General features: G+C 42.5%; 1 protein-coding gene and 1 long non-coding RNA gene across 2 annotated transcripts in view; one reads left to right on the forward strand and one right to left on the reverse strand.

Moving 5' to 3' along the window:
* HMGA2 (high mobility group AT-hook 2) overlaps nt 1-14639 on the reverse strand; it is a 145226-nt gene that overhangs the window by 80859 nt on the left and 49728 nt on the right. The gene's annotated exons all lie outside the window — the stretch shown is intronic.
* LOC138435850 (uncharacterized) overlaps nt 417-14639 on the forward strand; it is a 30943-nt gene continuing 16720 nt past the window's right edge. The window contains exon 1 of the long non-coding RNA XR_011255276.1: nt 417-751. This is a non-coding gene — a long non-coding RNA (uncharacterized lncRNA). The remainder of the gene's footprint in view (nt 752-14639) is intronic.

Below are 14639 nucleotides of genomic sequence, written 5' to 3' on the forward strand. Positions count from 1 at the left end.
TCCTGTGCTAGCAACCGGCCAGGGACAGGAGATGGACAGCTTTAACTGCAAACCCACACAGGAACACCCCCCTGCCACAGGCATACACATCTGAATCTCTCATTCTGCAGACTGCAACCTCCTGGGGAGGTCCTCCCTGGGTCCAGGCCACCTCTGAGCACACAGGAAAAGGTGTGCAGTTCAAGGATGTGTAAGCGGCGGTGACTCAGTCATCCCAGCACGGGTGGGAAAGGCGGGTTCCCCGGATTAGCAGGCTCCCTCCACCAGCTCCGCGTCCTCATTAGCAACTGCCTACAGGGATCGCATGCTGGGGCTGTCTGCAGCACAGTTTCTCCTCTCCCTGTCATCCTCCCCCACTCTCTCTCCCTCCCTCTCTCTTTCTGAGTCTAGGACAATACTCAGGCCAGGACAGTTCCAGTCATAACTGGATCTTTCCATGACTTAGTAGCACACACGAGGATTTGCTGGAGTGGTGTTTTGTTTTGTTTCACTACTATTAAGCAAGATTGCTTCATAATCCTTTAAGTGTTTTGTAGCCAAGTTTTATTTACATATCCTGGCCAGCAAGCACGTGATTAACCCAAGGATGTCACAGAGGGAAGGCAAATGCTACATCTGAACAAAATCGGATGCTGTTTCGGTGAGGAGACAGACACAGCTGAGCTGTCCAAAGGACAACCGTCTCTCGGGCCAACACTACACAAAACTCTCCGAGCCTGGAGACCCTCAGGGACCAGAAGGAGCTGCTGAGGTAGGGGCTCAGATGCACGTGATTCTGATTCCAATTCCTCTCTTTTTCTTTCACTCTCTCCACTCTGGGGGCACAGTGTTAGGAAAGCCGGATGCCCAATGGTGGTAAGCTGCCTGTCCGTTTATCACAAGGATACCCTTATGATGTGGGGTCATCCTACAATGCACACCACCCAGAAAACAAGCTGCAATGGCATCGACATGAAGGAATTCTTTCAATCAACGTTTATGGAGTGGCTTGATGTGAAAGAATCATGCTAGGAACTATCAAAGAGCTTTTCACATCTTTCACCCATGATAAAGATAATTAGAGCTGGTTATGACCATTCTCATTTCTCAAAAATATATCTGGTGATCAATCTACCAGAAGGTTAAGTGGATGCTGATTTATCAGTGAATTTTTTTAAGAAGTAAAAGAAAGTTAAACCCTGGGACCTAGATTCCTTGGTCTCTTCACTAATGAGAAATCCTTAAACATTAAAATAAGCATTTCCCAGGAGGTATTAATGAGGTCTTGACTCTATATCGTCTGTGTGTGCGAGCATGCTCAGTCGCATTAGCTTCTTTGTGACCTCCATGGACCGAAGCCCACCAGGCTCTGCTGACCATGGGATTTTCCAGGGAAGAATCCTGGAGTGGGTTACCATTTCCTATTCCAGAGGGTCTTTCTGACCCAGGGATCAAATCCACACCTCCTGCGTCTCTTGCATCGGCAGGAGGATTCTTTACCACTGAGCCATCTCAGAAATAGCAACCTCCTATTTCTAACTCTCACCCCTGCACACTGCCTAGCTAATGCAACTTTAAAACAAGTAATTTATCTTCTCTGATTATACATTTTATTATCTTTAATACAAAGGGACTGTGTTAAGGATTTTTAATTTCTTATCTAGTTTAAAAATCATGTATTTGTTTAATGAAAGACTATTAACACTGTCAATGGCAGGTTTTATTTTAACCTTTAAATACAAAGGCTGTACAGCACAAAAAAAAGATCATGTTGCCATAACCTTCTAGCAAAATATTTTTGCAAAAATTTCCTTGCTCTTCTTGGAAGAAAAAAATATCATGCCATCAGGCTCTGTGATAAGATGCCAGTGATACAGGATAGAAGATAGTGGTTTTATTTGTTTTCTCTGAATGAGCAAGGCTCTGAAAGCGCTAGGATCTTCCCCATGGAAAATGTGTTTGCCTCTAATATTATCTCTCGTGATCGGGAGTCAGTGTCAAAGGTTTGTGAATGGATTTCAGAATGTGCAAGTGGCACCTCCCATCGTTAGCTGTCTACATTTTTTTATAACCACTTGCATACTTTTGGTCAACCACTGTAAAATAAACAGTCCTTCCCAAATGTTTTTGTTTTCTTTGACAGCACAGCAATAATTCACTTGGAATGCTGTAGAATAGAAGAGCACTTTAATGCTGTTCTAACATGGCTTTTTATGATTTCTATCCATCAAGTTGTTTTTAAGTTAAAAGATGCCAGACTGAAAAGAGCCTAAAAGAGCATAGTCCACTCTGGAGATGTACTAGGCTTATCTCTTCTCTCCCTATCCCTTCAAAACATACGTCTGTACAATATACACAATAATCACACATGTGCACATGCATAAATTGATGTGTATACACATACTCAAAATGGATATGAAAAACAATATTCATCGAAAGCGTTGGCTGTTTTTCTTTTTGCACTTGTACTTCTGTTTCATGCTTGAGAAGTATAACATCTCTGTGAAGGTATGGATTTGTGTTCATGAAAGTGAAGGTGGAAGTTAATATTTATTTTTGCCTAGAAAATGTTTTAGGAAAAAATGTCCCTAACACACTCTTGGTTTATTTGATTAAATACTTTTGATCGCTTTTCTCCAGACACACACATACTAAAGAAAGAGTTTAGAAGAAATAAATAGTTTGGCCAAGAGAGCTTTTCTTTTTTGAGGGGCTGGGGGATGACCATCTCAGACGTATGTAGCAGAATAAAGTATATATCTGTGTGTCAAAATGGAAGGATGGGAATTAACTTGAGAATGCTGCACAGTTTCTGTGTAGCACCACATGGATTAGCTTTCTATGGGACAACTTTGGAGGTAACGAATTGGAGATTGGGCAGCGATCTATTTTCATCTTACCCATCGTCTTCTCTGAGAAACCCGTTCCTAGTCTGCACACCACGGCTCTTCAACTGTGATCTATGACACGCACGGGTAAGCCTTGTGTTAAGGTGAATTTCAGAGGCAGGGAGTTTATCAGCTGAGCCATCTTACCTGCATTCCTTGCAAATGATTTGAGCCCTGGAAGCCAGGCCTAGCTTTGGGCTTCTCCAGCAGAGAGCAGTGAAACACTGTCAATAAACTTAATCCTGGAAGCCAGAGTAGCTTCTGAGCTGAGAGAAGAGGCAGAAGCAGAACTGGCAGGCTCATCAGAATTGTAAGGAATGGGAGGATCTGGGCTTGTAGATTTTCAAAGCTGGATGTGTGTTAGAGGTTTGATGCCGATGCGGACAGCATTGCATATATTTAGACATTTAAATATTAGTCAAACAGCAGCACTTCAGAGCGAGACAGATGACCCACACACAAAGTGTATGCCTTCCAGAACTAGTCTCTCACTTTAACCATGCACTCACTGTATTATCACACATTTATTAGGTCACTTTCATTTGCATTCAGTATTATCGCAATGTCGACTCTTCAATCTTATTCTCCGATCACCTACCTTGGCAGTTCTTCTAGCATTCCTTGCTCACAGCGCAGTAACTGCTTGGCAAATCAAGTGCCAGAAGGAGTTTGCACACATGCATTCTATAGGAAACATGGTTGCAAGAGCCGTTTTAAGAAGCTGTGGCTCCAGTTCAACATGAGGTTCCTAGTGGGGATGTGTGAATGATGCTTCCAGGTGAGGGGATTTACGACAGGACACTTGAATTTGTTAACAGTACAACACAAAAATGCTAAATTCCCTGGACACCAGCCCTTGGCTGGGGTGCAAATTGGTTCTTTTCCTTCTAATCAACAAAAGCTGATGACAGAGAATATTAGTGAATGGACTGTGTTTGTGTTAAGCTGCTCTCAAAGAAAACCTCTTGTTTTCACACAGGAAGTATGAGCACTAAGGATCCCATGGGGTGGTTTATATGATCTGACCTGTTACTTTTCTTGGATAAAAGGAAGTTTAATCCATTCTATGTTTTCTGGAGCAAAGTTATCAGACAGATTATTCTGCAAAGATCTTAAAAAAAAATAAAAACAAAAACAGCAGGCAGATCATGCATTTGCTCTGTGGAAACAGGAGGTAATATCCCCTGTATACATCAGTGGCTCCATGAGTTGCTATTCTGAAATGTTCTACTCTCTTCAAGTGCTGGCCTCAGATGGCAGCCTGTGCAGGCTGCCAAAATACTAAGTGAGGCATGGGGCGCTACACATCAAAGGGGAGAGGTCAGCATGGCAGCATGCCCGAAAAGCACGCTCTACAAAGGATGAACTTCGAAGAGACCGGCTCACATCAAAAGTCACCGCGTGCTCTACATTCCCCAGTGCCCAGGGTCATTTTACCTTCCACTGGCAGCTCTTCTTAGCCAGTCTAGCTCCCATCTCTGGAAGGAAAACTCCCTCCTCTTCTTTACTCCTCCTGAAGCCCCTCTCCCATCCCATCTCAGCAAAAAAGAGACACCTCACAACCAGAAAACGACTTCCGGGGTACACCCAGAGCTGCACACCTCAGGGTGAGGCTTCCTGGGGCAGGAGAAGGTGGCGAGGCTGCTCTGCTTGGGAAAGTGCAGCCTCGCTGCACCACGTCAACGTTCCACCCCCTCGGCCTTTCCCAAGGCCTCAGTGAGAAAAAAAAAATTTTTTTTTTTGGGTTCTTATCAGTTCAAACAAGAACAATGAATTCCTCAAGCCCACAAGAATGTGACAAGGTGTCAACAAAGCCGACCAGGAAGGTGATGTATGGCCCGTGAGCTGCAGCTCTCATAAATCACATCACAAAACAGAGCTACAAAGACCGAGCCTTGCAAGTGGAGTGCAAAGGGCCAGCTCCCTGCACCCTCCAACAGGCACCCCCACACCCCACCTCTCCCAGTGACCTCACTGGAGCACACCTGTCACCCCCACACCAACAAACTGGCCTCCTCAAGGGTTAAGTTCTTTTCCTTCAGTGGCCAACACGCCTCGTACATGGGGAGCACTGTATAATTTAATGTGCTTCAGAGACATGGGTTGATATGGCTTTGTTGAGGGCTGTCTGGAAAGTTCGACGTGAACCCCCAACTTCAAAGGTTTATAAATGACAGAAGTATTTGTTCTTCAGTCGAAATTGGATTTAGAAAGTTTGGGCTTTGGTGGTGAAATGATTTTATGGTTTTCAAAAATAAAATGTCAGGAGTGGTTTTGCCTGCTTTGTAAACGATACAAAGAGAAATTGAGAATTACCCAGATAGCATCCTTTTCTGGGTTCCTAGGATGTGGCTTTCCTGAAAGGAAAACTAGATGTATAGTTGTATACAGATCAAAATTAGGAAGGAATGGGACTATTTGGCATTGCCTTCTGCAAAGTAACTTATTGGCAAATAAAGAATTATCAAAGAAGATATTTTCCATCACTTTTTAAACATGTCTGATTTATATTTGACACCATGATTTGGGAGTGAGTGTACTAATGGACTTCCCTGGTGGCTCAGACTGCAAAGAAGCTGCCTGTAATGCAGTGGGAGACCTGGGTTCAATCCCTGGGTTGGGAATATCTCCTGGAGGAGGGCATGGCAATCCACTCCACTATTCTTGCCTGGAGAATCCCCATGGACAGAGGAGGCTGGCTGGTTACAGTCCATGGGTCGAAAAGAATTGGACACAGCTGAGCGAATAAGCACAGCACGGCACATCTCCTGAAAATATTTAAATACAATATTTGATGAATTTTGAGGAAATCAGAATTCATTCTACGAAAAACATTATACAGAACTGCTGTTTTATGGGGGGGGGGGGGAAGTGTCTTAAATACATACTTAATCAACAGACCAGCTCAGCTAAGGTGAATTATTTATAAGTGCATATTAAAATGATCTCTAGTTGCTACATTCTTATATAGCAAGTAGTTTAGGGAAAAAAAAAAGACTTTCTAAAGAAACAGTGTTATTGAAAACCATGAAGCAAGAATAAAAGAATAAACGGAGGCCAGGGGCAGCCTAGTTGAATCATAGTTCTATCGTTTCCATCTAACCATTTAAAAAAAATCAAAGCGTTTAAAAATAGCTGGAGTGGCAATGAGCTCTTTTTCTACTAACTAACCTTGCTTGTTTCTTAAGACAGTGAAGATAATCCAAACAAAAAGCAAATTTTAAAAAGGAAAGTCACTGCTACCAAATTGGTAGTTCCACCTCAGAGAGAATGGACTTATGACTGAAATAAGCCTTGGTATTAAAAAAAATAAAACGTACAGTGATTTAAATAAGGAATTATCTGCAAGCCAGTGTGATGGTTGAAATAATAAACTGAGGTGTTATAAATGACATGGTCTTCGAGATTATGTCAATAAGTCAACTTGGAATAATACGATATACTCATTTAAGAATATACAGCTACTCAATTAAATAAGGTCCATCTGGTATTACTGTCAATAAGACAACCAAAGAAAGCATGGGCTGAGCCATTGTCAATGTGTCTTCCAAGATGAGAATGGAGAAGTGAAAATTCAGTTTGGAGCTACTTTGGAATAATTACCTGCTGCATGAACCCTATTAAGACATAACTGTTCCTTTTTATTTTCACACATGTATAGTTTTGAAAAGAGAAATTCACTATGGCAATAGCATCAAGCTCCAAGGTATGTCTACAGGACTACTCCTGGGGAAAACCCTCTTTCTGGTTGAATAAAGAGGGAAGAGGAGACAGGAGCACAGGCAGACCTGTGAGATTCCAATTTGCTTGCCCTGGAGAAAATGCAGAAAGAGCTGCACTTGCTTCAAAACGTGGCTATTTCCATAAGATGGAGCTCCAGGCTGGACAAGGCGAAGAAGAGAGCCTTGGGGATGACCATTTGAAATCTCTACTATTTAAGCATACTTGTGAAAATATTAGGGGATTCCCAGGTGGCATTAGTAGTAATGAACCTGCCTGCCAATGCAGGAGATGTAAGAGACTGGGGTTCAGTCCTAGGGTCAGTTCTTGCCTGGAGAATCCCATGGAGGAGGAGCCTGGTGGTCCATAGACTATGGGGTTGCAAAGAGTCAGAAATGACTGAAGGGACTTAGCATGCATGCACATGAAAATATTAACCTTTCTATATAGATACAGAAAAATAGATGAATTAGAACATGATCATCCATTCTTTTTTTTTTTTTTTAAAGATACTTTGCCAAGCCATAAGGAGGTTCCATGGGTAAATCTGGGCTGGTAGGTATCACGAATTGGCAAAGATCGAGTGTACACAGGTTACCTGTATTTCACTCCAGTGAAGCTGGTGAGGCACCTGGGATCACCCTAAACCTCCTTCTGAAAAAGACTAAAACAACTTCTAGAAGGAACCACATCTTTAGTTGGCTTCCTTCCTACTGGAAACCTACAATTTGTTGTCTGAAACAATTTGCTCCCATTGAAAAGACAATGGTTAAAATTTCCTGAATATTTGCCTCATGTCATTAAAGACTTTACACTTTCACCCAACGTGTCTCAGCAAGACTGACAAAGCCTTCAGTGAAGCAGCAGACTTTACAGAGCTTTAAATTATCTACATTTTCGTATATTTGTTACTTATATGCTTTAGGCATACATTTATTATTCACATTATATATTTATTAATTTTGATTTCCAACTTGTAAAATAAAAATAAGCTTTATCTGACATCTATGAAAAGTATTAAGGATAAATTCTTACTCTTATGCACAACTACCTAGTGTCAAAAACAAACCAAGACCCGACTCCAGGTAAATGCAAAAAGTGAAGAAAGGACAACTGAAAAATTATTACAAATTTGGTCCGTCCCATTGTCACTTCATTCACTAAGCAAATACTTATTAAACACCCACTGTGTGCACAGAGCTACAGTAAGGTGTTATTGGTGTTTAGTCACTAAGTCGTGTGTGGCTCTTTCGAGACCCCGTGGACTATAGCTCGTCAGGCTCCTCCGTCCATGGAATTTTCCCCAGGCAAGAATACTGGAGTGGGTTGCCATTTCCTCCTCCAGGATACAAAATAGAATCTCATTTATTATTTGCCATTAATTGGCTTACTTTAAACGGCCTTATTACTTATCTTTTACGTATATGGTTTTTGAGTTCTATAAAGCAGGGACAATATGTTTAACCCCGCAGGTTAACCCCATGAAGTCCCTTGTCCTTTTTTTTTTGTTCCTGTTTTTGGCTGTCCTGCTTGGCATGTGGGATCTTAGTCCCCTGACCAGGGATTGAACCTGTCCCCCCTACACTGAGAGCTCGGAATCTTAACCACTGGACCACTAGGGAAGCCCCTAAAGTCCCCTGTGTTTATTATGGGGCTTATAACAATAATTTCCTGAGGATGACTATAATAAAATATAACTTATGTGAAGTTGCTCAGTCGTGTCCAACTCTTTGTGACCCCATGGACTGTAGCCCACCAGGCTCCTCCGTCCATGGGATTTTCCAGGCAAGAATACTGGAGTGGGTTGCCATTTCCTTCTACAGGAGATCGTCCCCACCCAGAGACTGAACCCAGGTCTCCTGCATTGTAGACAGACGGTTTACAGTCAACTTAGTAATGTTTGACATTTAAATACATATGTACATATACATATATTTCATATTACACATATACACATACTTTATATGACTAATTAGACACTATGCTTTCTACCAAGCTCTCTCTGTATCAGTATGAGAAATTAAATTTTAATGAATGTGACTCATGAATAATTACATTAGAAGTCTCTCCTCTTCTCTTTCACTCTGGTCTATTAAAATAAATACCAATCTTCCCACACCTGACTTCTATTTTTTTTTTCACACCTGACTTCTAGAGTGACTATACATAGCCACATACACTCAGCCTAGATTCAACACAAATTAAATATTAAGAGAAGGAAATAAACCTTTTCTGCTGATAACTGGCCTACTTGGATTTCCTAGCGCCATTCATTTCTAACATGCCTGGCAACATAACAGCACCCAAGGACATAGTGTAGATACTGACATGCAGGTTGGACACATTCGTTTCTTGGATGCTTTGTCTGAGATAGATAGTGTGCTATGACCTGAAAATACAGTGAGGAAGGAGACAGAGTCCTCTGTGTGAAAAAGGATAAACAAACAATTATAGTACACTGTGAACTGTGTTCTCCTCAGGGAGTGTGCAGAACTCCAATGATGGCAAAGAGGAGTGGGTAGTCATTTGGGAGATGGAGAACCATATTTGAACTGGGGTTTGGGAGGTGTGTGAGATTTGTCCAGATGGAGACGAAGGTCAAGAATACAACAATCAGAGCGGAGGTGTGAAATAACCAATAGAGGTTTCAGAAAGACTAGGCTTTCCGTACTAATGGAGCGAAGATTACAACCAAAAGATGATGAGGCAAGATGAGAAACTCAGCCTAATGCCACAAGCAACATAAGAAATTTAAACTTTTGCCCTTGGGTGAATGGAAGCCACTGAGGCATTTGGTCTTGGAGACAGCGCTTGCAGGAGTATTGAGGGTGGCTGGAGACAGGGAACCTGGCAGGAGACCAGTGCAAAGAGTTCAAGGGAGGGATGATGAGGGCCTGAAAAAGGAAGCAGCAGTGAGCACGGAGGAGAAGAAAACTCAGAACATATGGTGCAGTAAATAAATGACAGGACTCTGTGAATGTTGAAAATGCAGAAAGAAGGGAGTTCGGGGTGATCGGATGAGTGATGGCACACTCACGACAGCTATGGATACAGTCCTCGAAATGGAGGGAATAACTGAAACGTAGATGTCAGGAGTCTACTCAGAACCGACACACCGAGTAAAACACAGTGGGTTTCACTTGTCTCCCTGCAGACAAGAAATGTGGGAAGGGCAAGTGAAAAGAGAAGCACCTAGCAGCTCTGAGGAGCTTTCGGAAAAAAAAAAAAGAGAGCAAATGTCAGGACTAGATTTTGTTCTGGGAACCAAGGAGAGAGAGCGTGAAACAGGGAAGAATTGTCAAAGTCCAGATCCTTCAAAAAAGACATCAGGATGAGGACCGAGACGCGTCCCTAGGATTTGGCAGCCAGCAAGTTCCTGATGACCTGAAGTCGAGTGCTTTCAGTGGGATGAAGGGGATGGAAGCCAGATCACATTTGCTTCAGGGGTGAATATTTTTCACTCTGGGTCCTGTTGCCTCCTTGATATTTCAGAATGGCTTCAGCCTTAGGCTCTGAAAGCCCAGAAAGTGATGATGCTGAGAAGTGCAAACAAAACCGCAGAGCACAGATGGCATTAACACGCCAAACAGGAAGGTGAAATACACTGTTCATAATCCAAGGTTATTTCACTATCCCTGAGCCTTTTTGAGGAAAACTACCCGGGCAAGACACTGGCAGACGCCACTGGAAGAGGTTTTCAAGAGATCCTAAAGGGCTTCCCCAGTGGTTCAGTGGTAAAGAAATTGCCTGCCCCTGCAGGAGACATGGGTTTGATCCCTGATCTGGGAAGATCCCACATGCTGCGGAGCAAGTAAGCCCGCGTGTCACAATGATCGAGTCTGCGCTCTAGAGCCCGCGAGCCGCAACTACTAAGTCCATGCGCTGTAACTACTGAAGCCTGTGTGCCCTAGAGCCTGTGCTTTACAACCGAAGAGGCCACTGCAGTGAGAAGCCAGCACACCATTACTAGAGAGCAGCCCCCGCTTGCTACAACTAGAGAAAAGCTCGTGCAGCAACAAAGACCAAAAAACAGAAATTAAAAAGAAGAGATCCTAAGAAGCTCATTTGACATTGTTCTGTGGAACTGACAGCCTGAGCGTGAACTAAAAATGGGATATGATTAGAAAAGGAATGCGGCTCTCTAACCTAAAGAGAAAACCATACTTTCAGGATCCCCATAGAAAAGGGCTATACTAATGGATAAAACATATTCTACCTCATTATTCTTTAGTTTTGCAAATCTAGATATATATAGAACATTCAAGATTCTCAAGAGAAGGAGGGGGAAAAAAACCTGAAGGCAAAGCTCAAAGTTTCTTGCTTCTAATGAACTTAAACTCATTTTCCATTTGCACAGAAAAGGAAGAAAGCCATATAAATGGATTAAGAAGGCCAGAAAGACACAGTCCAGCCAGGGTGAGCAAACTTTTTCGTGAAGGGCCAGAGAATAAATGTTTTAGACTTTGTAGGCCAGGTGGTCTCTGCGACAACTGTTGAACTCTGCCACTGTAGTGAGAAAGTAGTCAGAGACAGGACACAGGATGTGAACAAGTAAGAGTAACTGTATCCCAGTAAAACTTGGGTTTCTGTATAATGAAACTTGGTTTCTGTATCTTACTTGATTTTCATGTCTCAACATATTACTGTTATTCCTTTTTCAATTATTTAAAAATATATAAACCATTCTTTAAAAAGAATTAATTTGACTGCACCGGGCCTTAGGGCTTCCCAGGTGGCACTTGTGGTATAGAATTTGCCTGTCAGTGCAGGAGACGCAGAGACATGGGTTCGATCTCTGGGTTGGGAAGCTCCCCTGGAGATGGAAATGACAACCTGCTCCAGTATTATTGCTTGGGAAATGCCATGGATAGAGAAGCCTGGTGGGCTATACTCCATGGGGTTGCAAAGAGTCAGACATAACTGAGAGACTGAGAAAATGGGTCTTAGTTGCTGTGTGTGGGGTCTGGTTTCCAGACTAGGGATCGAACCTGGGCTCCCTGCACTGGGAGCTTGGAGTCTCAGCAACTGGACCACCAGGGGAGTCTTAAACCAGTCTTAGCCTGCAGGTCATACAAAAACAGGCAATGGGCTGGATCTGGACCGTGATTCACTGTTGACTCCTGTGCTAGAAAACCTTCATCCAGGATAACCTCTTCCATCAGCCTAGATTTAGTGAATTCGAATTTATGTGTGTGGAACCCACTGATCTGTAGACACCATGGAATTTATCTATTTGACAATTTACAGAAACCTGGTTTTCAGAAGTCCCAAAGTCTTTCTCACTATGGCCCTGGGTTAAGCATTCACCTTAATGCTGAGTGCAAATTACAGTGAAGCTAGGGGCTCTCCATTCAATTTTTCATCCATCCACCAAGTATTCACGAAGTAATAATGGTTTCTGCAGAACTTGCTGCTGCTGCTGCTGCTAAGTTGCTTCAGTCGTGTCCGACTCTGTGCGACCCCACAGACGGCAGCCCACTAGGCTCCTCTGTCCCTGGGATTCTCCAGGCAAGAGTACTGGAGTAGGGTGCCATTGCCTTCTCCTCTGCAGAGTTTGGGAGATATTAAAAAAAGCAAAAACCGCAGTCCAAATCCTCCAAAGACTACATCTATTGGTGACAATAGACTCATGTATCAAAATAGTGATACAATAAATTCTATCAAGTTTACAAGAAATAAAGGGAGAGGGCTCATTGCTAATACTTAGACCAGAAGCTAGAAGGAGGAAAATCCTTTCAAGTTAGTCAAGGCATGTGATTACCAGCTCCTGGCATTAGAAAACTATAGAAATCATCTTATAAAATGCTGTGTGTGTGCTTAGTTGTTCAGTTGTGTCCAACTTTTTGGGACCCCATGGACTCTAGCCTGCCAGGCTCCTCTGTCCATGGGGATTCTCCAGGCAAGAATACTGGAGTGGGTTGTCATGCCCTCCTCCAAGGGATCTTCCCAACTCAGGGATCAAACCCAGGTCTCTTGCATTACAGGTACATTCTTTACCATCTGATCCACCAGAGAAGCCCTTATAAAACGTTAATTACCTGTATTTTAAATACCTCTTTTTAAAAATGATGTTTTAAAGGAAATGATTGCAGCAAATAATTCTAATGCATTGGTCATGAGACAATGGTTATTGATATAGGCTTCTGACTGACTTTTTTCTGAATCAAATCAGATGTATCATTCTCTTATGCCCAAGTCTTTAGTAGCTTCTCATTTCCTATGATGCCCGATCTCCGTGGGCCTGCAGGGCATGGTCTTCATGACCTATATTATCACTTCCTTCCCACACCAAGGCCCTAATTTATACTATCCCATACAAACTATCTGTTCTCACTTGAACACCCCCCCACACTTCCCTGCCCTCATTGATTCGGTCCTTCTTTTCACATAGCATGGAAGGCTCTCTCCAGGAACTTCATCTTCCAGCCATCCTATCAAAATCCCATATACTCTTCAGGGCTCAGCTTGAAGTGCCATTGATCTTCTTGATAAAACTTTCCTTATTTTACCTAGTTGGAATACAGGCCTAATTGATCTTTGTTTATGATTTACATCTTGGCAAAAATATTTATAAAATACCTACTTTATAAGACTCTTAGAAAGATATAATAGTAAAGCAAGATAATGTTTGTAATGCATCTAGCATAGCTCCTGGCTCATAACTGGAGTTCCAAATAGAAGTTCAAGTGTATGCATATCTACCCTTAGATTTTAAGTTATTAATGCTAAGAATCATATTTTATTTACTTATGAACCTATTAAGTGCTCAATAAATGTTTATTAAATCTAACTGGAGTATTGAGCACCACATTTTAGCAAAGCATAACCAATACTTTTAATCTGAAAGCCAAGTACAAGAAAGACTGAAAATTATAAGATTTTCATATTTTTGTAATTGGATTGGCAACATAGTGTTAAAAAATCATGGGTTTGTGAGTATGATAGACCTGGACTCTAGACTTATTTTGTTACTTTGCCAACAAAGGTTCGTCTAGTCAAGGCTATGGTTTTTCCTGTGGTCATGTATGGATGTGAGAGTTGGACTGTGAAGAAAGCTGAACACCGAAGAATGATGCTTTTGAACCGTGGTGTTGGAGAAGACTCTTGAGAGTACCTTGGACTGCAAGGGGATCCAACCAGTCCATTCTGAAGGAGATCAGCCCTGGGATTTCTTTGGAGGGAATGATGCTGAAGCTGAAACTCCAGTACTTTGGCCACCCCATGCGAAGAGTTGACTCATTGGAAAAGACTCTGATGCTGGGAGGGATTGGGGGCAGGAGAAGGGGATGACAGAGGATGAGATGGCTGGATGGCATCACTAACTCGATGGACATGAGTCTGAGTGAACTCCGGGAGTTGGTGAAGGACAGGGAGGCCTGGCGTGCTGCGATTCATGGGGTCACAAAGAGTCAGACACAACTGAGCGACTGAACTGAACTGAACTTTTGCCAACATCCACTGGATCACAGAAAAAGGAAGAAAATTCCAGAAAAATATCTACTTCTGCTTTGTTGACTATGCCAAAGCCTTTGACTGTGTGGATCACAATAAACTGGGAAATTCTTAAAGAGATGGGAATACCAGACCACCTTACCTGCCTCTTGAGAAACCTGTATGCAGGTCAAGAAGCAACACTTAGAACAGGACATGGAACAATGGACTGGTTCCAAATCGGGAAAGGAGTACGTCACGGTTATATACTGTCACCCTGCTTATGTAATTTATATGCAGAGTGTAGTGTTACTCAGTGTTGTCCAACTCTTTGCGACCCTGTGGATTGTAGCCCACCAGGCTCCTCTGTCCATGGAATTCTCCAGGCAAGAATACTGAAGTGGGTTGCCATTTCCTTCTCCATTATATGCAGAGCACATCATGCAAAATGTCCGGCTGGATGAAGCACAAATTGAAATCAAGATTGCTGGGAGAAACATCAATATCCTCAGATATGCAGATGACACCACCCTTGTGGCAGAAAGTGAAGAGGAACTAAAGAGCCTTTTGATGAACGTGAAAGAGGAGAGTGAAAAAGCTGGCTTAAAAATTCAACATTCA

The sequence above is a fragment of the Ovis canadensis genome, chromosome 3, assembly GCF_042477335.2.
Source record: "Ovis canadensis isolate MfBH-ARS-UI-01 breed Bighorn chromosome 3, ARS-UI_OviCan_v2, whole genome shotgun sequence".
NCBI lineage: Eukaryota > Metazoa > Chordata > Mammalia > Artiodactyla > Bovidae > Ovis > Ovis canadensis.